General features: G+C 36.8%; 1 long non-coding RNA gene, 13 other non-coding genes and 7 pseudogenes across 14 annotated transcripts; 7 read left to right on the top strand and 14 right to left on the bottom strand.

Moving 5' to 3' along the window:
• Positions 1 to 7,112: 7,112 nt before the first annotated feature.
• LOC125185860 (U2 spliceosomal RNA) lies at positions 7,113 to 7,301 on the bottom strand. The gene has a single exon (XR_007170342.1). It is a non-coding gene; the product is annotated as a U2 spliceosomal RNA (small nuclear RNA).
• Positions 7,302 to 9,307: 2,006 nt separating this feature from the next.
• Positions 9,308 to 10,636, top strand: LOC125218184 (uncharacterized). Its single transcript, XR_007175895.2, has 2 exons — positions 9,308 to 10,326; positions 10,404 to 10,636. It is a non-coding gene; the product is annotated as an uncharacterized LOC125218184 (long non-coding RNA).
• Positions 10,637 to 10,717: 81 nt separating this feature from the next.
• On the bottom strand, positions 10,718 to 10,881 carry LOC125185703 (U2 spliceosomal RNA; annotated as a pseudogene).
• Positions 10,882 to 11,344: 463 nt separating this feature from the next.
• LOC125185840 (U2 spliceosomal RNA) lies at positions 11,345 to 11,539 on the bottom strand. Its single transcript, XR_007170328.1, has one exon. It is a non-coding gene; the product is annotated as a U2 spliceosomal RNA (small nuclear RNA).
• Positions 11,540 to 12,025: 486 nt separating this feature from the next.
• LOC125185850 (U2 spliceosomal RNA) lies at positions 12,026 to 12,214 on the bottom strand. The gene has a single exon (XR_007170336.2). It is a non-coding gene; the product is annotated as a U2 spliceosomal RNA (small nuclear RNA).
• A 423-nt stretch (positions 12,215 to 12,637) lies between these two features.
• On the top strand, positions 12,638 to 13,022 carry LOC148934279 (putative histone H2A.2; annotated as a pseudogene).
• Positions 13,023 to 13,281: 259 nt separating this feature from the next.
• On the bottom strand, positions 13,282 to 13,478 carry LOC148934278 (U2 spliceosomal RNA). Its single transcript, XR_016134768.1, has one exon. It is a non-coding gene; the product is annotated as a U2 spliceosomal RNA (small nuclear RNA).
• A 486-nt stretch (positions 13,479 to 13,964) lies between these two features.
• On the bottom strand, positions 13,965 to 14,152 carry LOC125185852 (U2 spliceosomal RNA). Its single transcript, XR_007170337.2, has one exon. It is a non-coding gene; the product is annotated as a U2 spliceosomal RNA (small nuclear RNA).
• A 423-nt stretch (positions 14,153 to 14,575) lies between these two features.
• Positions 14,576 to 14,960, top strand: LOC125224330 (putative histone H2A.2; annotated as a pseudogene).
• Positions 14,961 to 15,219: 259 nt separating this feature from the next.
• Positions 15,220 to 15,416, bottom strand: LOC125185847 (U2 spliceosomal RNA). The gene has a single exon (XR_007170334.1). It is a non-coding gene; the product is annotated as a U2 spliceosomal RNA (small nuclear RNA).
• Positions 15,417 to 15,902: 486 nt separating this feature from the next.
• On the bottom strand, positions 15,903 to 16,090 carry LOC125185853 (U2 spliceosomal RNA). The gene has a single exon (XR_007170338.1). It is a non-coding gene; the product is annotated as a U2 spliceosomal RNA (small nuclear RNA).
• A 423-nt stretch (positions 16,091 to 16,513) lies between these two features.
• On the top strand, positions 16,514 to 16,898 carry LOC125224323 (putative histone H2A.2; annotated as a pseudogene).
• Positions 16,899 to 17,157: 259 nt separating this feature from the next.
• LOC125185846 (U2 spliceosomal RNA) lies at positions 17,158 to 17,354 on the bottom strand. The gene has a single exon (XR_007170333.1). It is a non-coding gene; the product is annotated as a U2 spliceosomal RNA (small nuclear RNA).
• Positions 17,355 to 17,840: 486 nt separating this feature from the next.
• LOC148934277 (U2 spliceosomal RNA) lies at positions 17,841 to 18,029 on the bottom strand. Its single transcript, XR_016134774.1, has one exon. It is a non-coding gene; the product is annotated as a U2 spliceosomal RNA (small nuclear RNA).
• A 424-nt stretch (positions 18,030 to 18,453) lies between these two features.
• On the top strand, positions 18,454 to 18,838 carry LOC148934276 (putative histone H2A.2; annotated as a pseudogene).
• A 258-nt stretch (positions 18,839 to 19,096) lies between these two features.
• Positions 19,097 to 19,293, bottom strand: LOC148934275 (U2 spliceosomal RNA). Its single transcript, XR_016134767.1, has one exon. It is a non-coding gene; the product is annotated as a U2 spliceosomal RNA (small nuclear RNA).
• Positions 19,294 to 19,779: 486 nt separating this feature from the next.
• Positions 19,780 to 19,968, bottom strand: LOC148934274 (U2 spliceosomal RNA). The gene has a single exon (XR_016134773.1). It is a non-coding gene; the product is annotated as a U2 spliceosomal RNA (small nuclear RNA).
• A 423-nt stretch (positions 19,969 to 20,391) lies between these two features.
• LOC148934273 (putative histone H2A.2) lies at positions 20,392 to 20,776 on the top strand (annotated as a pseudogene).
• A 258-nt stretch (positions 20,777 to 21,034) lies between these two features.
• On the bottom strand, positions 21,035 to 21,231 carry LOC148934272 (U2 spliceosomal RNA). Its single transcript, XR_016134771.1, has one exon. It is a non-coding gene; the product is annotated as a U2 spliceosomal RNA (small nuclear RNA).
• Positions 21,232 to 21,717: 486 nt separating this feature from the next.
• Positions 21,718 to 21,906, bottom strand: LOC148934271 (U2 spliceosomal RNA). The gene has a single exon (XR_016134776.1). It is a non-coding gene; the product is annotated as a U2 spliceosomal RNA (small nuclear RNA).
• Positions 21,907 to 22,329: 423 nt separating this feature from the next.
• LOC148934270 (putative histone H2A.2) lies at positions 22,330 to 22,714 on the top strand (annotated as a pseudogene).
• The last annotated feature ends 10 nt before the right edge of the window (positions 22,715 to 22,724 follow it).

The following is a 22,724-nucleotide window of genomic DNA, read 5'->3' as shown; positions in this document are numbered from 1 at the left end:
GTCCTCAAGAGGAGCGCGAAACGAGGTTTTATTATTCGGAACCTAGCTAGTTGGAGTGTGATTACTCTATGAATAATAAATAAGCGTTTCATGCTAAGTCCACTCTTGGAATTAATAAGAAGTTAATTAATTAAGTCAATAGCAGACATTAATTAATTAATGGACATTTTAATCTTAAGCACGGGAAATGAAAGTTAAACGGAAACCCAGATTACTTGTAATTTCGGATTTGGATAGGGAGAGTTCAATATTACTTCTGTAGTGGCTGCTCATAATATTCCAATTATAACTTATATTAAATTGTGGGTTCAATTTAATTAGTAAAAAGTAAATTGGATGAGCCCATATCCAAAACCTTCCATAGATCCCTGTCTGGGCCCAAAAGGAACTTAATATAAATAGGAGAATAAAGGAGACAGAAAACAACAATTTCTCATCATTGTAATTTTCGAAAATCCCTTCTCCAGCTGAGGAGATTTTCGAATTCCTCTCCTATTCCGAAAAGGATTTCTTCTGTCTTCTTTATTTAAGTCCTAGTATTCTAGTAAGATCAGCCCACACTGATATTGGGATACAGTTCGGGAACCAGAGAGAAGATTTGTGGTTTAGTACTCAAAGCATCACGTGGAGAAGAAGCTAGCCATCTTCAATTCTTTGGAGAATTAATTAGGTACTTTTCTGCTCCGTAGAAAAGCATGTTTTAGGTTTCAATATTCTTAAAGCATGATTGGTTCAAGTTATGAGCATGATACATGTGATAATTACACGAATAGCTTTTGTCTAAATAATCTGCTAAATAGATCTGATTATTATGTGATTGATTTATTCACGCACGCTTCCGCTGCCAGCACCTTCAGATCTTTAGTACAAAACCACGGATCTTCTGTCCGGTTCCCGGACTGTAAACTGATATCAGGGTGGGCTGATCTCACCAGTATACTAGGACTTAAATAAAGAAGACGGAAATCCTTTCACTCGAAGGAGAGAAAATCGTCCCTCTTCTATGTAGAGAGGGGGACAAAAATTTTGGAAGAAAAACAAGTGTATTTTCTGTCTCCTTTATTCTCATATTTATAATAAGTCACATATTGGGCCCAGACAGGGATCCATGGAAGGCTTTGGATATGGGCTCCTCCAATTAGCTTTTTACTAATTAAATTAAACCCAATTTAATATAGGCTTATAATTGGAATATTACGAGCAGCCACTACAGAAGTAATATTGCACTCCCCATCGAAATCCGAAATTATAAGTACTTCGGGTTTCCATTACTTGATATTTATTTCCCGCGCTTAAGATAGAAACATCCATTAATTAATTATTGTCTGCTATGGACTTGATTAATTAATATCTTATTTATTCCAAGAGAGGACTCAACAAGAAAATTTTATTTATTATTCATAGAGTAATTAAACCCCAACTAGCTAGGTTCCGAATAATAAAACCTTATTTCAAGCTTCACTTGAGGATGTTATCAAACGAGACTCACCTTGCGCACGATTCAACATAATAGCAATCCTAGCACCACTAGATATTAATCACCACTACCCAATATACCAGGCTTATTGGGTTGCGAAAAACCCGCACCATTTGGTAAGTCAAAGTAGTGCATAATCAATACCGTATGCTCAATGCTAAAGTACATTGATTAAGAAATAACAATTTACAAGACCTCGTCTTTCAGTAGATAGCATAAAGACTGTCTCGCTGTTAGATACATTCAGTGCTATACCACACCAACGTCATCTTATTTCAGTAAGGCTTAGAAATAATCGGACTGACATTGCAACCTTTCACGATAGGTAGTCTAAGCCTATCTAGGTTGTGAAATTCTTCTTTTTCTTTGTTAAGAACTGACCGTGTTACCTTAAAGTGAACGACGCCCACAACCGGTCTACTAAAACAAAGACTTAGACTTTGTTAAGTTACTTATACATTTAAACATGTAATAAACATCCATTAAATGTAAAACATAATAACATTATGACAAAAATAATCTTTTTATTCCTTTGGAAAATAAAATAAGAGTTTTAACAGTATTCAATCACTCGAAAGTTGATTTCTAGTATTCTAACTCTAACAAAAACAACATTCTTTTGGAATTGGACCATATGATGTAACCGCCCATTAGAGTGTGGCATTACATTACCTTAATTTTGCATCTAATAATTTAATTATGCATCATTTTCAAATACATAGTCAAAAATAATTTCAATTATTTACTCACAATTTAGTGAATGACTCTATACAATAGTCCATATCTTGGACTTTTTTTAAAATGCCAAATTAAACTAATAATAATCAATTAAGAGTATGAATTGAATATGATTATAACAATGATTTCTAACGTTTTTATTTATATCACAAATTAATACTCCCACTAGTCCGCGGTAGTTGAGTCATTTCATTTTCTGCACTCGTTTGGGAAAAATCATACTCCCTCCGTCCAACAATAGGAGTCCCATTTTTCGGTTTTTAGACGTCCGGGAATAGGAGTCCAGGTTCTACTTACTCCTATATTTGGACAATCTAATTACCCTCAAACTTCTCACTTATTTACATCTCTACCATAAAAAAACACCCCCCACCCGTCTAACTCACTCTCGCACTCTATCACTCTCTCCCTCCCCCTCTCCCTCTCTCTCTCAACCCCTCGGAACCCTAATTAACCGCCGCCACCGCCTCCGACAAAAGGCTTCCTAACCGCCGCCTCCTCCTCCTCCTCCTCCTCACTTTCGGGAACCCTAGCCCCTAATCGCCAGTCGCCTCCGCCGACCTCTACTGTCTCCTGCCTAAACACATTCCAGAACAACTGTCCTCTAACCTTAATCGGGTAATCCTCTTCATCGAAGGCGAAGATTGTGGGTGTGGAGCGACCTCCAGACTGAGAGTAGTGAAAATCACGAAGAGGGCTCTGCTTCCTTTTAATTTTGCAAAGTTTGTTCTTGAAATTTTGTTCATATGGCCTCTCAGCTCTTTTTGCTCTCTGATTTTCATTCAGTGTTGTTTTGATTCATCCGTTTTGATTCAAATCTTTTCTTTTGATTTCGATTCATAGCGAATTTTGAATTGGAGTGTGAATTTTTCCGTTTGTGTTGATTTCTTTTGATTTCGATTCACGACAGATTTGGAGTGTGGATTTTGTTGTGTTTTGGCGTTTAATCCTCAGATTGATTTGTATGTGAGCAATTACAGTGAATTATTTCATTTAATTGTGTAGATATGTTAGCAAATTTAGTGAGTTGTTTCATTTAATTCTCCAAAATCCGATTTAAAAGCATAAATAAAATCATAACATTGATGTATAAAAGCTAAATTTATAAATTTGTGGGTCTCAAATTCCACTAACACACCATTTATTACACACTCCAAAGCTTCCTTAAAACCCGTGCCCTTTAGAAATGAGATTGCTATTGTTGGACAGAGGGAGTAATAAATAGTTAAAATGGAGAGAGAGTAAAGTAAGTGACATAATAAGATAGATAAGAGTTTATCTACATTATTCTCTCTCTTACTTTATTTTTTTCCACTTTAACTATTTATTATCATTTTTCTAAAACGAGTGCAGAAAATGAAAATATTCAACTACTGCGGAAACAGAGGGAGTATTTTTTTTAATTTCTACTCCTATTTATTAGCTAGATAAATGTTCTTTCATTTTTGTGATGTATAGTTGCATTTGAAAGATTTAAGAAATTGTTGGTGATTAATGCACTACTCCCTCCGTCCCGCTTAAGATGACACATTTCCTTTTTTGGTAACTTTCTCTCTCCAATTAATACACTCAACCACTTTTTCTCACTCCTATTAAAAATATCCATCTTTCTTTATCTCTCTACTTTAATACTTACACTCACCTTCTCTCTCTCCAATTAAACACTTTAACCAATAACTCCTAAAACCCCGTGCCGGCTAAGCAATGTGCCATCTTAGCCGGGACGGAGGGAGTATTTTTTAGCACTATTAATACCTACAAGTATATAGAGTATGAATAGTATAGCTAAAGATTAGTACCGGATATCGAACACGGGGAAAACAAACACAAAATGTTTATCTTCTACTAAAACTCAATTACTATCTGGTGAACTAAAGGGTTTTGAGAATTTTGGAAAACAGAAAACAATTGAAAGTAGTAAACAACTGATTGCAAATAGATCACAGAGATAAAATATAGAGATAAAGGAATCCTGGGATGTGCGTTCACAGTTATGGTTATACAAGTTCCAACTACAATATCCTAGCACAGCTAATTCATTGATAGGACGAGTCACCTAGTTTATGCTCATGCGATGCAAACGTTGGTTACTAACACTAGGGTTGTCAATCCTAAATATGTAACTCCCAAAAGCACCTAAGACCCTTGAAAGGTCCTCAATTAACAGTGTCATTTTAAGAGAAGCTAATTGTAGTGTTTACTAAGTGGACCTAATTCGCTAGAATCCTCTCACAATTATGAAGCAAGTTATATTAAATCTTACACGATTGTGTCACTCAATCATGAAGCGTCATGATTAACTTAGGGAAGAAACAAAGTGAAAACAAAATGGAAATTAAATGGAAAAAGGAATTGTATAACCAAAGTCGTTACTAACACATCCCCTGAATCCTATGAATTTAGTTACACATGATGTAATAATTCTAAACACATAGATTGAAGGGAAAACAATAGGAACATAAAACTAAGGCTAATAAAACCCGTAGGTTGAATCCATGTCATTTTGATGCTTTTGAATCCTTCTTCAACTACTTGCACGATGTACTCTAGCTTTTAATCTCTGGAAAATATGTTGCAAAAAGAGGATTTGTTTGATGAAGCTTGAGGGCTTATTTATAGAGAAAAATCGCTCCTCATCCTAGATGGAAAACATCTACAAAATATGGTAAATTTTGGAGAGAAATCTAGGTCAAATCTAATTCGCCGTTTTTTGTGGCGCGCCGCCGCACTTCGGCCGGCGGTCGCCGGGCAACGGTCCAGACTCTCTGCCTCGTTTGTAACGGTCGCCACAAATTCTCTGGCGGTCGCCGGACGTGACTTCATTTCTTGCACAGAATTTTCGAGGCGGACCGCTACAGAGTGTAGGTCGCCGGGCGCCAGCGGTCGCCAAATATGTTGCAGCGGTCGCCGGTCGCCGCCTGAAACTCCAAATTTCCAGACTTAGCATTTTTACTCCTTTTTCGGCTCAAATATGCACATTTCTCACAAAACACGTCAAAAAAACAAAATGTATAAAAAGTGCAAATGATGGACATGTAATGCGATTTTGACATTGAAAACAGACCAAATAATGGCCTTAAAACAGTGCAAAATCCAAGCGTATCAGTGATCTTTGTCTATAAATACATGTTCTATCATTGTGGAAACTGTAAATGAGGCGGAGCAGGTGTCATGTGAGAGAGTGAAAGATGAAGAGCCGAAGATGTGAGTCAGAGGTAGTGGAGAGAGAGTTGTGCAAAAGATGGTAAAAGGCAATTAGCACTTTTAAATCCTATGTTGAAGATCATTCTATTTAGTGATATTAGTTCATATTTAAGTATTTTCTTCATGTTAATTTTTTTTATTTTTCCATCTAGGCTACAATATTTTGTTTTTTACAAATAAAGAAGTAACATAAGTTGGTGACTATCTATTATATTTTGAACCTACAACGTTACACATTCGTCGTCAACTTCGTCACTTCCATAATTTTCATGCAAAGAAAAATACCTAAAGTCAACGAAAACATAAATCATAATATTAGAGGTTAAGGATAAAAATTAGGCTGAAGAAGAGTATAGGCTAAACCCTATGAAGAGTCAGCGATAGATGTGGTTTGTGTTTTATATCTCTCTTTTCTATTTTTCATGACGTACTAACTTTTATTTTATTTTTCTAATGTTTATATATGTGTATTTTTTATTTGTTTTGTTGTTTATTATTTATTTTTTTTATGGCTATATCATTGTCCTAATTATATTTTTTAGTTGTATATATATCAATTGAATATTCATAGTATTTTAATATTAATATGTGTTATGTGTTAAGGATGGTAATTTTATTTGTTGTAAGCCAAATATAAGTGTTATAATTCACAAATATTTTCATGTTGTGACTGTAACGTATTACATTTTATTTTTAATCTTATGTAATGATGTTATTTTTTATTTTATTTGAATTATTCATAGCGTCTAATATAAATCAAAAATATTTTATGTTGCGCATAGCACGTGGGCTAACACTAGTTTTATAATAAAATGTGAGTGGAACAAGTTAGTAGAATGTGGAGGCCTATTTACCATTAATGGTATAAAGTGAAAGTGGACAATTAATGGGGGACGAACGAAAATGATAAAAGTGCACAATTAATGGGTGACTGAGAGAATATTACGTATGATAGTAGCAATGATTAATATTCATTTAATACTTTAATTAAATTTGTCTTATTAAATTATGCATAGGTCTTAGGATGAGGTCACACAAAATCTTCTTGGATCTAAAATAAAACTTAAGAATTACTCCACAACGGGCCGCTGAACCTTCATCGACTGCTAGCTGCTGACTTGGGTCAGCTAACCACTAATATGGTCTGATTCCTTCGAACTTCAGTTTCAACGTTTTTATGCCCTTTTGTAGGACTATTTTTATATTTCTCACAAAACATATCAAATTACCCAATTGTACAAATATTACTATTTCAAGAACATATTTTGCATGAAAGGCAGTCAAAACGAGCCAATTAAGCATTCCCTTTGTCCCATGATTACTCGCACTTTTCATTTCAGGTCGTTAATTTGGAATTGATATTTAAGTGTAATTAAATCAATATTTTAAGTGTAATGAAAGATCACTTAATAATGAAATACTTAATTAACTCTAATATATTAGTTAACCTAATTTTTACTTATAATATAAATAGTATAAGTAGTTTCGAATGAGCCAAAAAAGAGAAGCTCGAGTAACATGGGACAAAGGCAGTACTATGTTATGAAAGATACCCAATATCAAGTATAACTACAATCAATTTCGAAAATACACTCTAATATGAAACACATATAAATCAATAATAAATAATAAATAAAAGAAACAACTATGTACTATAAAGTGAGAAATCAAACTAAAGATTGAACATCAATTGGTGAGGTGCGCCAGACCCGAACAGTACACATGGGCAACGCTTGAGGACCTAAATAGCAAGCTAGTTTGATAGACCTTCCCCCTCAAAAAATGAAGTTAATATCGTGTGAGTTGATGGCCCACATATCAGACATTAAACAGATAAGACCAATCCTTCAATTGATCTTACCCAAAAGGTCGAGAAAAGTATGAGCTTCAACATCTACGAACCTCCTCTTTTGTACTCTCTCCGTCCCTCATTTTATTTTGAGCACTCTTCGCTGTATTATTCTCTCTCTCCACTTTAACTATTTATTACTCCTTCAGTCCCACTTTAGGAGTCTCGGTCATTTTTGCACACACGTTTTGTAAAAATTATAATAACTAGTTAAAGTGGAGAAATGATAAAGTAAGAGAGAGAATAATGTAGAAAAGGGTTATAATCATATAAATTAAGATGGTTATAATCATTTAAAGTTTGAATATATTTTTTTAAAAGTTAGTTATAACTACTTTTTGAGAAATTGACACTAACACCCCTAATTGACTTTTTTTGTGCATTGTATTGATATTCGTGAATGAATGATCTTGTACCTTGATCTAATAATCCAATGTCTATCATTTAGTTGTAGTCAGCAATTTAAGAGTGAGCTAGCAATATAACACACCCCTTTAGACACCCAAGTAAAGATTTAACTTGAATTGGTGGGGTGTGCCAGGCCCGTGCATTAGTGCAACGCATGGGCGATGCTTGAAGACCCAAGTACCATTAAAAAATAAATTTAATATCATGTGAGCCTATGGCCCACATATAATATATTAAACTTGTCACGACCACATTCTCCCTAGTGGTAGTGACTGCATCTATACGTGACTAAATAACACTTTAGAAATAATGAAACGGGGTAAACATGATTGATAAGTTGAATATAGGACATTAGTCTCATAGGCGAATGTGAATCAAGGCCAAAATAAAATCAGAGTGCGGTCTAGGTTCATAAATTCCTAGTACAAGTCCTAATGCAGCGGAAAAGTCCTAGACAAAGTAGTATGTATGGAGACATACTACCTTGGGCTACCTATCTACTTATTTAAGGATCGTTCCCAATACCTTCGCCTGCTCGTCCACGTTCAACCTGCACATTTGAAAATAACATGCAGGGCTGAGTATTTGATATACTCAGTGAGCACATTGCCAAAAGCAGTTTTATTTTTAATTGTCAAGCCACAACTGAGTGATCACGGGGTTTTTATTAAAAAGGCCCGAGTCACTAAATCCTTTTCTTTCATAAAGATTTTGATTGCGCAATCTCGTAACATAGATATACCATATCTGAAACTGATGTGAACCGGGAATGTGGCCACATTCCACGACGGTCACTGGACCGGCCAACTCCTTTGTTAGCTCACGGTCCCCTTATGTGTACACTAGTCCGAGTAGGGTTTGCGGCCCTACTGGGACCCGAATTCGATTTAACTTAAATTGGCATAGCCAAGCAGATAGGTAATCATAAAACAAAACATGGCATGACAACATACTTGAGCAAAAATTCACATTCTCATACTGAAATCACGTTTTGAAAGAATGCCCACCTCAAAAGCTAAAGCTCTTTCCGTAATTTCCTTAACTTGGCCTTAGATGACGTTCGTAGACACCCCTTTAGGAAATAACATAATACTTAATTAGACTTTGATAAATCAATTAAGCTTAAACGTGGATGCATCCTAAGTGCGTGCTCTTTTGTTCTTTTCCTTAAATTTTTCTAGAAAGGTTCTAGAATTTTTGAATATTAATTAAATCAGTAGATTTAATTAATTTAAACCAAATGCTTAACTAGAGGGTGTTACCTCCTATGCTATTTATTCAAGCACTAAAATAGACTCGAGGTCTATTCATCGTTAGCGCATAAAATTCTGAAAAATATTTATTCGAGCACTTAAATTAAGGTCCGGAAAATTTAACTTAGCTTCGTGGAAATAATTAGCGGACTATTAATTATTTAATCCATAACATAGGAAGGCTCATGATTTAATTAGATTCCTAGTCCATACTTTAATTTAGTTGGTGGCCCAACTTAGTACTTTATATCACTAGCCCATCTTCCATTTAAACTCTAGCCCGTGTTTTTAGTTAGTAAGGGCCCAACACTTTCTTCTTCTCATTTCCATCGACCTCTCTCAACATTCTCAAATCCAACAAAAATCCCCAATTTGAAACCCTAGTTCTTCTCGCCGTTCGCCGTCGCCACGCCGGTCATCAGGTCGCCGTTGTCTCGCAGTCGGCGCCGCCAGCTATGGACCGGCGACGAACCCGTGCCGCTGCCGTCGTGCGAGGATTTGGAAACGGCGCCTCTGTATAACGCTGCCATCCGCCGCCGCCTCCGGCGGCGTCCCTCTCTCCCTCTGAATCCGCTGCGACGCGGCTGTTGTTCGAGAGCTTGGGAGCTGCTCGTCGCGGCCTCCCGTTGCCGTTGCCGACGCTGCTCAATCTGTTTCTCAGACCAGCGCCGACGCCGCCGCCTCGCAGCCCTCCGTCGTTGTCCAGATCGGTCAGCTCAAGCATATTTTTTTTTAAAGCTAAGTTCTTTTACCCCTTTCATTTCTTAGCCTTTTGATTAAAAACAAACTGAGGCAGTAGCTATGTGCGATTAAAGACTTTGATTTTGGAGCTCAACTCACTGGAATGAGCTTGAGTTGTTTATCTTGCTTATGCTAAGTGTTGCTTCTATAATTCTAAGAGTCGAGGCTTTACTAGGGCTTTACTAATCTGCCATCAACCTATGAGTTTGGCTAAAAGAAGCTGATCCTTTGATTATTAAAGCTTGTTACTGATGTGAGGCTCCTACAGCCATAAATCTATGTTCTTGAGCCTAGCATGATGTTCGAAAAAAAAAAGCAGAGGGTGTGCTTGTGTTATTTTGATTGAGATTCTTAAGTTGTGGTGCCTCTATATGATGATATGTAAATTTGACTGGGAGAAGGGGTGGAGGTGGAATACCTCTTGAAGCTGCGGCTGCTTTGAGAATTCAGCTCTTCAAACCTCAGCTTTCTTCCTCTCAACTTGCTATGTTGCTGGAAAAATTTGAAGTGTGTAGGAGAGTGATCAAAGGTGGTGTGGAGGGGATTTTATAGGCAAGAGTGTGGCTGGTAGAAACAGGTGCTGCATAGTGTGGAGGATTTGCAGGATTGACTTTCCCCTCTTGGTGAGTCTTTGGTCCTCCATAGCAAAAGGAAAGGTTGTTTCTCCCCTTCTAATAGTAGTCCCTTAATTACTCTTGTTCCTTAGCCATTAAAACTTGTTTTTATCTTGCAGGTGAGAGAGAAATCTTGGCTACTACCTAGCTGTACCTCGAGCGGGCCTGGGTTCGTTGTCTGGGCCGACGGGCTGCTCGAAACGGGCCCTAATTTGGGCCTGGAGAAAAGGCCCGAAGTGCACCCAAAATTTTATATTTTCCTTTCCTTGTTTTCTTTCTTTGAGGACTTTGATCCATGTAACCTATTTTATTAGTTGTTCATTTTATTGAACATGAAATGCCATTCGAAACACTTTATTTTTCCGAAAAGTATCTTTAGTCTGTTTTTAATTCGGTCACCTACTTCTTTAGTTTTTTTTTGTAACTAAAAGGTTAAGTTTGAATAACGGCTCGAGTTCCATTTATTTTCACGAAATGAGAGAACGTTACATTTCTAGTTCCACATTACTATATCGAAAACAAAATACTGGTGCGGGTATTACAAAACTGATGAACAGATACTACACTTGATCTTAGCCAAAAGGCCGAGAAAGGTATGAGCTTCAATATCTACGCACATATTCTTTTATACTTAAGATTCGAATACAACTTTCTTTCTCGTGTTGGATGGGGGATAATATAAAATTTTATTTTTTTAATCAAAATTATGCTTTTTTAACGTAGCTTCATCGGATATAAAAGGAATTATAAACTACAAACCTGTAGCACAAATATTTTTCTAATTAGCATATGAAAATAACTCACAAAGGAATTTTTCTATAGAGAGGATGAACTCAATCCTAGAAAACTATAGAATCTAAATTGCGAACCTAAAATATTCACAAACCCCAAACCGATATGTGAAAAGCAATTACGTAGAGAAATATCCCAAGATATTTATAACTACAAATTAATATAAAAAAAACACTGTAAAGGAAAACTCATAAAATTAATATTGAATAAAAGAAAACAATTAATTACAATAAAGAAAGACACACAAGAAAAGATTCAGCTTAAATTGGTGCGGTGCGTAGGCCAGTGCAATAGTGCAATGCATGTGCGACACTTGAAGACCCAAGTAGCAAGCTACTTTGATGGATATTCACCCTAAAAAAATAAATTTAATATCGTGTGAGCCGATGGCCCACATATCAGATATTAAACAAATAACAACAGATACTACACTTGATCTTAGCCAAAAGGCCGAGAAAGGTATGAGCTTCAACATCTACGCACATCTTCTTTAATACTTATGATTCAAATACAACTTTCTTTGTCGTGTTGGATGTGGGATAATATAAACTTCAATTGTGTTGAATCGAAATATCCACAAACCGATATGTGAAAAATAATTACGTAAAGAGAGATCCCAACGTAGTTATAACTAGTAATTAATATAAAAAGCACACTGTAAAGGGAAACTCATAGAATTAATACTCCCTCCGTCCCATTAAATATGCAACATTTACTTTTCGGCACATGATTTTATGTAGTGTTATTTTGTGAGTTAATGAAGAGAGAGTAAAGTAAGTGAGAAGAAAAAGTAGAGAGAGTATTGTTTCCATTTTTAGAAATGTTTCATTTTTAATGGGACAGACCAAAAAGAAAAACGATTCATTTCTAATGGGACAGAGGGAGTATTAAATAAAAAAAATTAATTACTTTAAAGATAGACACTCAGGTAAAGATTCAACTTTAATTGGTTTGGTGCGCCAGGGCCATGTAATAGTGCAACACATGGGCGACGCTTGAAGACCCAAGTAGCAAGCTACTTCGATAGATCCTTACCCTCAAAAAATATATTTAATATCGCGTGAGCCGATGGCCCACATATCGGACTGAGAAGAACAGACACTACATTTGATCTTAGTCAAAATGTCGAGAAAGGTATGAGCTTCAACATCTCTACGCACGTCTTCTTTTATACTTATGATTTGAATACAACTTTCTTTCTCGTGTTGGATGTGGGATAGTATAAACTCTTATTGTTTTGAATCAAAATTATGCTTTTTTAACGTAGTTTCATCGGATATAAAAGGAATTATAAACTACAAACCTGCAGCACAAATACTTTTCTAATTAGCATATGAAAATGACTCACAAAGGAATTTGTCTATAGAGAGAATGAACTCAATGCTAGAAAACTATAGAATCTAAATTGCGAACCTAAAATATTCGCAAACCGATATGCGAAAAGCAATTACGTAAAGAATGAACCCAATATAGTTATAACTACAAATTAATATAACCCAACGACGCATCCGAGAAAGTCATTTAGCTTCAATACTCACAAATGGTTCAATCTTCATTTCCAATGGAGGCTGCCGCTAAACCGAAGAAAGGCGCAGCAGGGAGGAAGGGCGGCGACCCCTAAAAGAAGCCGATCTCCCGCTCCGTTAGAGCCGGTCTCCAGTTTCCCATCGGCAGAGTTGGCCGTTATTTGAAGAAAGGTTGTTACGCGCAGCGTGTCGGCACTGGTGCGCCGGTGTACATGGCTTCCGTTCTCGAGTATTTAGCTGCTGCTGAGGTGTTGTAGTTGGCTGGAAATGCGGCTAGGGATAACAAGAAGAACAGGATCATCCCGAGCCACATTCTGTTGGCTGTGAGGAACGATGAGGAAGAAGACTGGCGGTGAAAAGCCCACCAAGGAGCAGAAGCCCGCCAAGGCTGCGAAATCACCTAAGAAAGATGCTGCTTAGATTATGGAAAATTTGGTTTAGCGATTTTTATCAATTGTGTGTTATTTTTGGCTTAGAATGGGATCCAGCGTAATATAGTTAAAGGTTGTAATTATATAGTGCTGTTGATTTAGAGCCCATTTTCAATAAAAAAAAACACTACAAATTAAAATTAAAAAAAAAACACTGTAAAGGAAAACTCATTAAATTAATATTGAATAAAAGAAAACAATTAAATACTATAAAGAAAGACACACAAGAAAAGATTCAGCTTGAATTGGTGCAGTGCGCAGGCCTGTGCAATAGTGCAATGCATGTGCAACACTTGAAGACCCAAGTAGCAAGCTTCTTTGATGGATATTCACCCTCAAAAAATAAATTTAATATCGTGTGAGCCGATGGCCCACATATCAGATATTAAACAGGTATAACAACAGATACTACACTTGATCTTAGCCAAAAGGCCGAGAAAGGTATGAGCTTCAACATCTACGCACATCTTCTTTAATACTTATGATTCGAATACAACTTTCTTTGTCGTGTTGGATGTGGGATAATATAAACTTCAATTGTGTTGAATCGAAATATCCACAAACCGATATGTGAAAAATAATTACGTAAAGAGAGATCCCAACGTAGTTATAACTAGTAATTAATATAAAAAACACACTGTAAAGGGAAACTCATAGAATTAATACTCCCTCCGTCCCATTAAATATGCAACATTTACTTTTCGGCACATGATTTTATGTAGTGTTATTTTGTGAGTTAATGAAGAGAGAGTAAAGTAAGTGAGAAGAAAAAGTAGAGAGAGTATTGTTTCCATTTTTAGAAATGTTTCATTTTTAATGGGACAGACCAAAAAGAAAAACGATTCATTTCTAATGGGACAGAGGGAGTATTAAATAAAAAAAATTAATTACTTTAAAGATAGACACTCAGGTAAAGATTCAACTTTAATTGGTTTGGTGCGCCAGGCCCGTGTAATAGTGCAACACATGGGCGACGCTTGAAAACCAAGTAGCAAGCTACTTCGATAGATCCTTACCCTCAAAAAATATATTTAATATCGCGTGAGCCGATGGCCCACATATCGGACTGAGAAGAACAGACACTACATTTGATCTTAGTCAAAATGCCGAGAAAGGTATGAGCTTCAACATCTCTACGCACGTCTTCTTTTATACTTATGATTTGAATACAACTTTCTTTCTCGTGTTGGATGTGGGATAGTATAAACTCTTATTGTTTTGAATCAAAATTATGCTTTTTTAACGTAGTTTCATCGGATATAAAAGGAATTATAAACTATAAACCTGCAGCACAAATACTTTTCTAATTAGCATATGAAAATGACTCACAAAGGAATTTGTCTATAGAGAGAATGAACTCAATGCTAGAAAACTATAGAATCTAAATTGCGAACCTAAAATATTCGCAAACCGATATGCGAAAAGCAATTACGTAAAGAATGAACCCAATATAGTTATAACTACAAATTAATATAACCCAACGACGCATCCGAGAAAGTCATTTAGCTTCAATACTCACAAATGGTTCAATCTTCATTTCCAATGGAGGCTGCCGCTAAACCGAAGAAAGGCGCAGCAGGGAGGAAGGGCGGCGGCCCCTAAAAGAAGCCGATCTCCCGCTCCGTTAGAGCCGGTCTCCTGTTTCCCATCGGCAGAATTGGCCGTTATTTGAAGAAAGGTTGTTACGCGCAGCGTGTCGGCACTGGTGCGCCGGTGTACATGGCTTCCGTTCTCGAGTATTTAGCTGCTGCTGAGGTGTTGTAGTTGGCTGGAAATGCGGCTAGGGATAACAAGAAGAACAGGATCATCCCGAGCCACATTCTGTTGGCTGTGAGAAACGATGAGGAAGAAGACTGGCGGTGAAAAGCCCACCAAGGAGCAGAAGCCCGCCAAGGCTGCGGAATCACCTAAGAAAGCTGCTGCTTAGATTATGGGAAATTTGGTTTAGCGATTTTTATCAATTGTGTGTTATTTTTGGCTTAGAATGGGATCCAGCGTAATATAGTTAAAGGTTGTAATTATATAGTGCTGTTGATTTAGAGCCCATTTTCAATAAAAAAAAACACTACAAATTAAAATAAAAAAAAAAACACTGTAAAGGAAAACTCATAAAATTAATATTGAATAAAAGAAAACAATTAAATACTATAAAGAAAGACACACAAGAAAAGATTCAGCTTGAATTGGTGCAGTGCGCAGGCCTGTGCAATAGTGCAATGCATGTGCAACACTTGAAGACCCAAGTAGCAAGCTACTTTGATGGATATTCACCCTCAAAAAATAAATTTAATATCGTGTGAGCCGATGGCCCACATATCAGATATTAAACAGGTATAACAACAGATACTACACTTGATCTTAGCCAAAAGGCCGAGAAAGGTATGAGCTTCAACATCTACGCACATCTTCTTTAATACTTATGATTCGAATACAACTTTCTTTGTCGTGTTGGATATGGGATAATATAAACTTCAATTGTGTTGAATCGAAATATCCACAAACCGATATGTGAAAAATAATTACGTAAAGAGAGATCCCAACGTAGTTATAACTAGTAATTAATATAAAAAACACACTGTAAAGGGAAACTCATAGAATTAATACTCCCTCCGTCCCATTAAATATGCAACATTTACTTTTCGGCACATGATTTTATGTAGTGTTATTTTGTGAGTTAATGAAGAGAGAGTAAAGTAAGTGAGAAGAAAAAGTAGAGAGAGTATTGTTTCCATTTTTAGAAATGTTTCATTTTTAATGGGACAGACCAAAAAGAAAAACGATTCATTTCTAATGGGACAGAGGGAGTATTAAATAAAAAAAATTAATTACTTTAAAGATAGACACTCAGGTAAAGATTCAACTTTAATTGGTTTGGTGCGCCAGGCCCGTGTAATAGTGCAACACATGGGCGACGCTTGAAAACCAAGTAGCAAGCTACTTCGATAGATCCTTACCCTCAAAAAATATATTTAATATCGCGTGAGCCGATGGCCCACATATCGGACTGAGAAGAACAGACACTACATTTGATCTTAGTCAAAATGCCGAGAAAGGTATGAGCTTCAACATCTCTACGCACGTCTTCTTTTATACTTATGATTTGAATACAACTTTCTTTCTCGTGTTGGATGTGGGATAGTATAAACTCTTATTGTTTTGAATCAAAATTATGCTTTTTTAACGTAGTTTCATCGGATATAAAAGGAATTATAAACTATAAACCTGCAGCACAAATACTTTTCTAATTAGCATATGAAAATGACTCACAAAGGAATTTGTCTATAGAGAGAATGAACTCAATGCTAGAAAACTATAGAATCTAAATTGCGAACCTAAAATATTCGCAAACCGATATGCGAAAAGCAATTACGTAAAGAATGAACCCAATATAGTTATAACTACAAATTAATATAACCCAACGACGCATCCGAGAAAGTCATTTAGCTTCAATACTCACAAATGGTTCAATCTTCATTTCCAATGGAGGCTGCCGCTAAACCGAAGAAAGGCGCAGCAGGGAGGAAGGGCGGCGGCCCCTAAAAGAAGCCGATCTCCCGCTCCGTTAGAGCCGGTCTCCAGTTTCCCATCGGCAGAATTGGCCGTTATTTGAAGAAAGGTTGTTACGCGCAGCGTGTCGGCACTGGTGCGCCGGTGTACATGGCTTCCGTTCTCGAGTATTTAGCTGCTGCTGAGGTGTTGTAGTTGGCTGGAAATGCGGCTAGGGATAACAAGAAGAACAGGATCATCCCGAGCCACATTCTGTTGGCTGTGAGAAACGATGAGGAAGAAGACTGGCGGTGAAAAGCCCACCAAGGAGCAGAAGCCCGCCAAGGCTGCGGAATCACCTAAGAAAGCTGCTGCTTAGATTATGGGAAATTTGGTTTAGCGATTTTTATCAATTGTGTGTTATTTTTGGCTTAGAATGGGATCCAGCGTAATATAGTTAAAGGTTGTAATTATATAGTGCTGTTGATTTAGAGCCCATTTTCAATAAAAAAAAACACTACAAATTAAAATAAAAAAAAAAACACTGTAAAGGAAAACTCATAAAATTAATATTGAATAAAAGAAAACAATTAAATACTATAAAGAAAGACACACAAGAAAAGATTCAGCTTGAATTGGTGCAGTGCGCAGGCCTGTGCAATAGTGCAATGCATGTGCAACACTTGAAGACCCAAGTAGCAAGCTACTTTGATGGATATTCACCCTCAAAAAATAAATTTAATATCGTGTGAGCCGATGGCCCACATATCAGATATTAAACAGGTATAACAACAGATACTACACTTGATCTTAGCCAAAAGGCCGAGAAAGGTATGAGCTTCAACATCTACGCACATCTTCTTTAATACTTATGATTCGAATACAACTTTCTTTGTCGTGTTGGATGTGGGATAATATAAACTTCAATTGTGTTGAATCGAAATATCCACAAACCGATATGTGAAAAATAATTACGTAAAGAGAGATCCCAACGTAGTTATAACTAGTAATTAATATAAAAAACACACTGTAAAGGGAAACTCATAGAACTAATACTCCCTCCGTCCCATTAAATATGCAACATTTACTTTTCGGCACATGATTTTATGTAGTGTTATTTTGTGAGTTAATGAAGAGAGAGTAAAGTAAGTGAGAAGAAAAAGTAGAGAGAGTATTGTTTCCATTTTTAGAAATGTTTCATTTTTAATGGGACAGACCAAAAAGAAAAACGATTCATTTCTAATGGGACAGAGGGAGTATTAAATAAAAAAAATGAATTACTTTAAAGATAGACACTCAGGTAAAGATTCAACTTTAATTGGTTTGGTGCGCCAGGCCCGTGTAATAGTGCAACACATGGGCGACGCTTGAAAACCCAAGTAGCAAGCTACTTCGATAGATCCTTACCCTCAAAAAATATATTTAATATCGCGTGAGCCGATGGCCCACATATCGGACTGAGAAGAACAGACACTACATTTGATCTTAGTCAAAATGCCGAGAAAGGTATGAGCTTCAACATCTCTACGCACGTCTTCTTTTATACTTATGATTTGAATACAACTTTCTTTCTCGTGTTGGATGTGGGATAGTATAAACTCTTATTGTTTTGAATCAAAATTATGCTTTTTTAACGTAGTTTCATCGGATATAAAAGGAATTATAAACTACAAACCTGCAGCACAAATACTTTTCTAATTAGCATATGAAAATGACTCACAAAGGAATTTGTCTATAGAGAGAATGAACTCAATGCTAGAAAACTATAGAATCTAAATTGCGAACCTAAAATATTCGCAAACCGATATGCGAAAAGCAATTACGTAAAGAATGAACCCAATATAGTTATAACTACAAATTAATATAACCCAACGACGCATCCGAGAAAGTCATTTTAGCTTCAATACTCACAAATGGTTCAATCTTCATTTCCAATGGAGGCTGCCGCTAAACCGAAGAAAGGCGCAGCAGGGAGGAAGGGCGGCGGCCCCTAAAAGAAGCCGATCTCCCGCTCCGTTAGAGCCGGTCTCCAGTTTCCCATCGGCAGAATTGGCCGTTATTTGAAGAAAGGTTGTTACGCGCAGCGTGTCGGCACTGGTGCGCCGGTGTACATGGCTTCCGTTCTCGAGTATTTAGCTGCTGCTGAGGTGTTGTAGTTGGCTGGAAATGCGGCTAGGGATAACAAGAAGAACAGGATCATCCCGAGCCACATTCTGTTGGCTGTGAGAAACGATGAGGAAGAAGACTGGCGGTGAAAAGCCCACCAAGGAGCAGAAGCCCGCCAAGGCTGCGGAATCACCTAAGAAAGCTGCTGCTTAGATTATGGAAAATTTGGTTTAGCGATTTTTATCAATTGTGTGTTATTTTTGGCTTAGAATGGGATCCAGCGTAATATAGTTAAAGGTTGTAATTATATAGTGCTGTTGATTTAGAGCCCATTTTCAATAAAAAAAAACACTACAAATTAAAATAAAAAAAAAACACTGTAAAGGAAAACTCATAAAATTAATATTGAATAAAAGAAAACAATTAAATACTATAAAGAAAGACACACAAGAAAAGATTCAGCTTGAATTGGTGCAGTGCGCAGGCCTGTGCAATAGTGCAATGCATGTGCAACACTTGAAGACCCAAGTAGCAAGCTACTTTGATGGATATTCACCCTCAAAAAATAAATTTAATATCGTGTGAGCCGATGGCCCACATATCAGATATTAAACAGGTATAACAACAGATACTACACTTGATCTTAGCCAAAAGGCCGAGAAAGGTATGAGCTTCAACATCTACGCACATCTTCTTTAATACTTATGATTCGAATACAACTTTCTTTGTCGTGTTGGATGTGGGATAATATAAACTTCAATTGTGTTGAATCGAAATATCCACAAACCGATATGTGAAAAATAATTACGTAAAGAGAGATCCCAACGTAGTTATAACTAGTAATTAATATAAAAAACACACTGTAAAGGGAAACTCATAGAATTAATACTCCCTCCGTCCCATTAAATATGCAACATTTACTTTTCGGCACATGATTTTATGTAGTGTTATTTTGTGAGTTAATGAAGAGAGAGTAAAGTAAGTGAGAAGAAAAAGTAGAGAGAGTATTGTTTCCATTTTTAGAAATGTTTCATTTTTAATGGGACAGACCAAAAAGAAAAACGATTCATTTCTAATGGGACAGAGGGAGTATTAAATAAAAAAAATTAATTACTTTAAAGATAGACACTCAGGTAAAGATTCAACTTTAATTGGTTTGGTGCGCCAGGCCCGTGTAATAGTGCAACACATGGGCGACGCTTGAAAACCCAAGTAGCAAGCTACTTCGATAGATCCTTACCCTCAAAAAATATATTTAATATCGCGTGAGCCGATGGCCCACATATCGGACTGAGAAGAACAGACACTACATTTGATCTTAGTCAAAATGCCGAGAAAGGTATGAGCTTCAACATCTCTACGCACGTCTTCTTTTATACTTATGATTTGAATACAACTTTCTTTCTCGTGTTGGATGTGGGATAGTATAAACTCTTATTGTTTTGAATCAAAATTATGCTTTTTTAACGTAGTTTCATCGGATATAAAAGGAATTATAAACTACAAACCTGCAGCACAAATACTTTTCTAATTAGCATATGAAAATGACTCACAAAGGAATTTGTCTATAGAGAGAATGAACTCAATGCTAGAAAACTATAGAATCTAAATTGCGAACCTAAAATATTCGCAAACCGATATGCGAAAAGCAATTACGTAAAGAATGAACCCAATATAGTTATAACTACAAATTAATATAACCCAACGACGCATCCGAGAAAGTCATTTAGCTTCAATACTCACAAATGGTTCAATCTTCATTTCCAATGGAGGCTGCCGCTAAACCGAAGAAAGGCGCAGCAGGGAGGAAGGGCGGCGGCCCCTAAAAGAAGCCGATCTCCCGCTCCGTTAGAGCCGGTCTCCAGTTTCCCATCGGCAGAATTGGCCGTTATTTGAAGAAAGGTTGTTACGCGCAGCGTGTCGGCACTGGTGCGCCGGTGTACATGGCTTCCGTTCTCGAGTATTTAGCTGCTGCTGAGGTGTTGTAGTTGGCTGGAAATGCGGCTAGGGATAACAAGAAGAACAGGATCATCCCGAGCCACATTCTGTTGGCTGTGAGAAACGATGAGGAAGAAGACTGGCGGTGAAAAGCCCACCAAGGAGCAGAAGCCCGCCAAGGCTGCGAAATCACCTAAGAAAGCTGCTGCTTAGATTATGGAAAATTTGGTTTAGCGATTTTTATCAATTGTGTGTTATTTTTGGCTTAGAATGGGATCCAGCGTAATATAGTTAAAGGTTGTAATTATATAGTGCTGTTGATTTAGAGCCCATTTTCAATAAAAAAAACACTACAAATTAAAATAAATAAAAAAACACTGTAAAGGAAAACTCATTAAATTAATATTGAATAAAAGAAAACAATTAAATACTATAAAGAAAGACACACAAGAAAAGATTCAGTTTGAATTGGTGCAGTGCGCAGGCCTGTGCAATAGTGCAATGCATGTGCAACACTTGAAGACCCAAGTAGCAAGCTACTTTGATGGATATTCACCCTCAAAAAATAAATTTAATATCGTCAGAGCCGATGGCCCACATGTCAGATATTAAACAGGTATAACAACAGATACTACACTTGATCTTAGCAAAAAGGCCGAGAAAGGTATGAGCTTCAACATCTACGCACATCTTCTTTAATACTTATGATTCGAATACAACTTTCTTTGTCGTGTTGGATGTGGGATAATATAAACTTCAATTGTGTTGAATCGAAATATCCACAAACCGATATGTGAAAAATAATTACGTAAAGAGAGATCCCAACGTAGTTATAACTAGTAATTAATATAAAAAACACACTGTAAAGGGAAACTCATAGAATTAATACTCCCTCCGTCCCATTAAATATGCAACATTTACTTTTCGGCACATGATTTTATGTAGTGTTATTTTGTGAGTTAATGAAGAGAGAGTAAAGTAAGTGAGAAGAAAAAGTAGAGAGAGTATTGTTTCCATTTTTAGAAATGTTTCATTTTTAATGGGACAGACCAAAAAGAAAAACGATTCATTTCTAATGGGACAGAGGGAGTATTAAATAAAAAAAATGAATTACTTTAAAGATAGACACTCAGGTAAAGATTCAACTTTAATTGGTTTGGTGCGCCAGGCCCGTGTAATAGTGCAACACATGGGCGACGCTTGAAATCCCAAGTAGCAAGCTACTTCGATAGATCCTTACCCTCAAAAAATATATTTAATATCGCGTGAGCCGATGGCCCACATATCGGACTGAGAAGAACAGACACTACATTTGATCTTAGTCAAAATGCCGAGAAAGGTATGAGCTTCAACATCTCTACGCACGTCTTCTTTTATACTTATGATTTGAATACAACTTTCTTTCTCGTGTTGGATGTGGGATAGTATAAACTCTTATTGTTTTGAATCAAAATTATGCTTTTTTAACGTAGTTTCATCGGATATAAAAGGAATTATAAACTACAAACCTGCAGCAAAAATACTTTTCTAATTAGCATATGAAAATGACTCACAAAGGAATTTGTCTATAGAGAGAATGAACTCAATGCTAGAAAACTATAGAATCTAAATTGCGAACCTAAAATATTCGCAAACCAATATGCGAAAAGCAATTACGTAAAGAATGAACCCAATATAGTTATAACTACAAATTAATATAACCCAACGACGCATCCGAGAAAGCCATTTAGCTTCAATACTCACAAATGGTTCAATCTTCATTTCCAATGGAGGCTGCCGCTAAACCGAACAAAGGCGCAGCAGGGAGGAAGGGCGGCGGCCCCTAAAAGAAGCCGATCTCCCGCTCCGTTAGAGCCGGTCTCTAGTTTCCCATCGGCAGAATTGGCCGTTATTTGAAGAAAGGTTGTTACGCGCAGCGTGTCGGCACTGGTGCGCCGGTGTACATGGCTTCCGTTCTCGAGTATTTAGCTGCTGCTGAGGTGTTGTAGTTGGCTGGAAATGCGGCTAGGGATAACAAGAAGAACAGGATCATCCCGAGCCACATTCTGTTGGCTGTGAGGAACGATGAGGAAGAAGACTGGCGGTGAAAAGCCCACCAAGGAGCAGAAGCTCGCCAAGGCTGCGAAATCACCTAAGAAAGCTGCTGCTTAGATTATGGAAA

Source organism: Salvia hispanica, chromosome 1 (assembly GCF_029641045.1).
Source record: "Salvia hispanica isolate PSC_SH4W2 chromosome 1, Shi_PSC_v1, whole genome shotgun sequence".
Lineage (NCBI taxonomy): Eukaryota > Viridiplantae > Streptophyta > Magnoliopsida > Lamiales > Lamiaceae > Salvia > Salvia hispanica.
The sequence above is the reverse complement of the archived record's forward strand: the minus strand, read 5'-3'. Positions and strand labels throughout refer to the sequence as shown.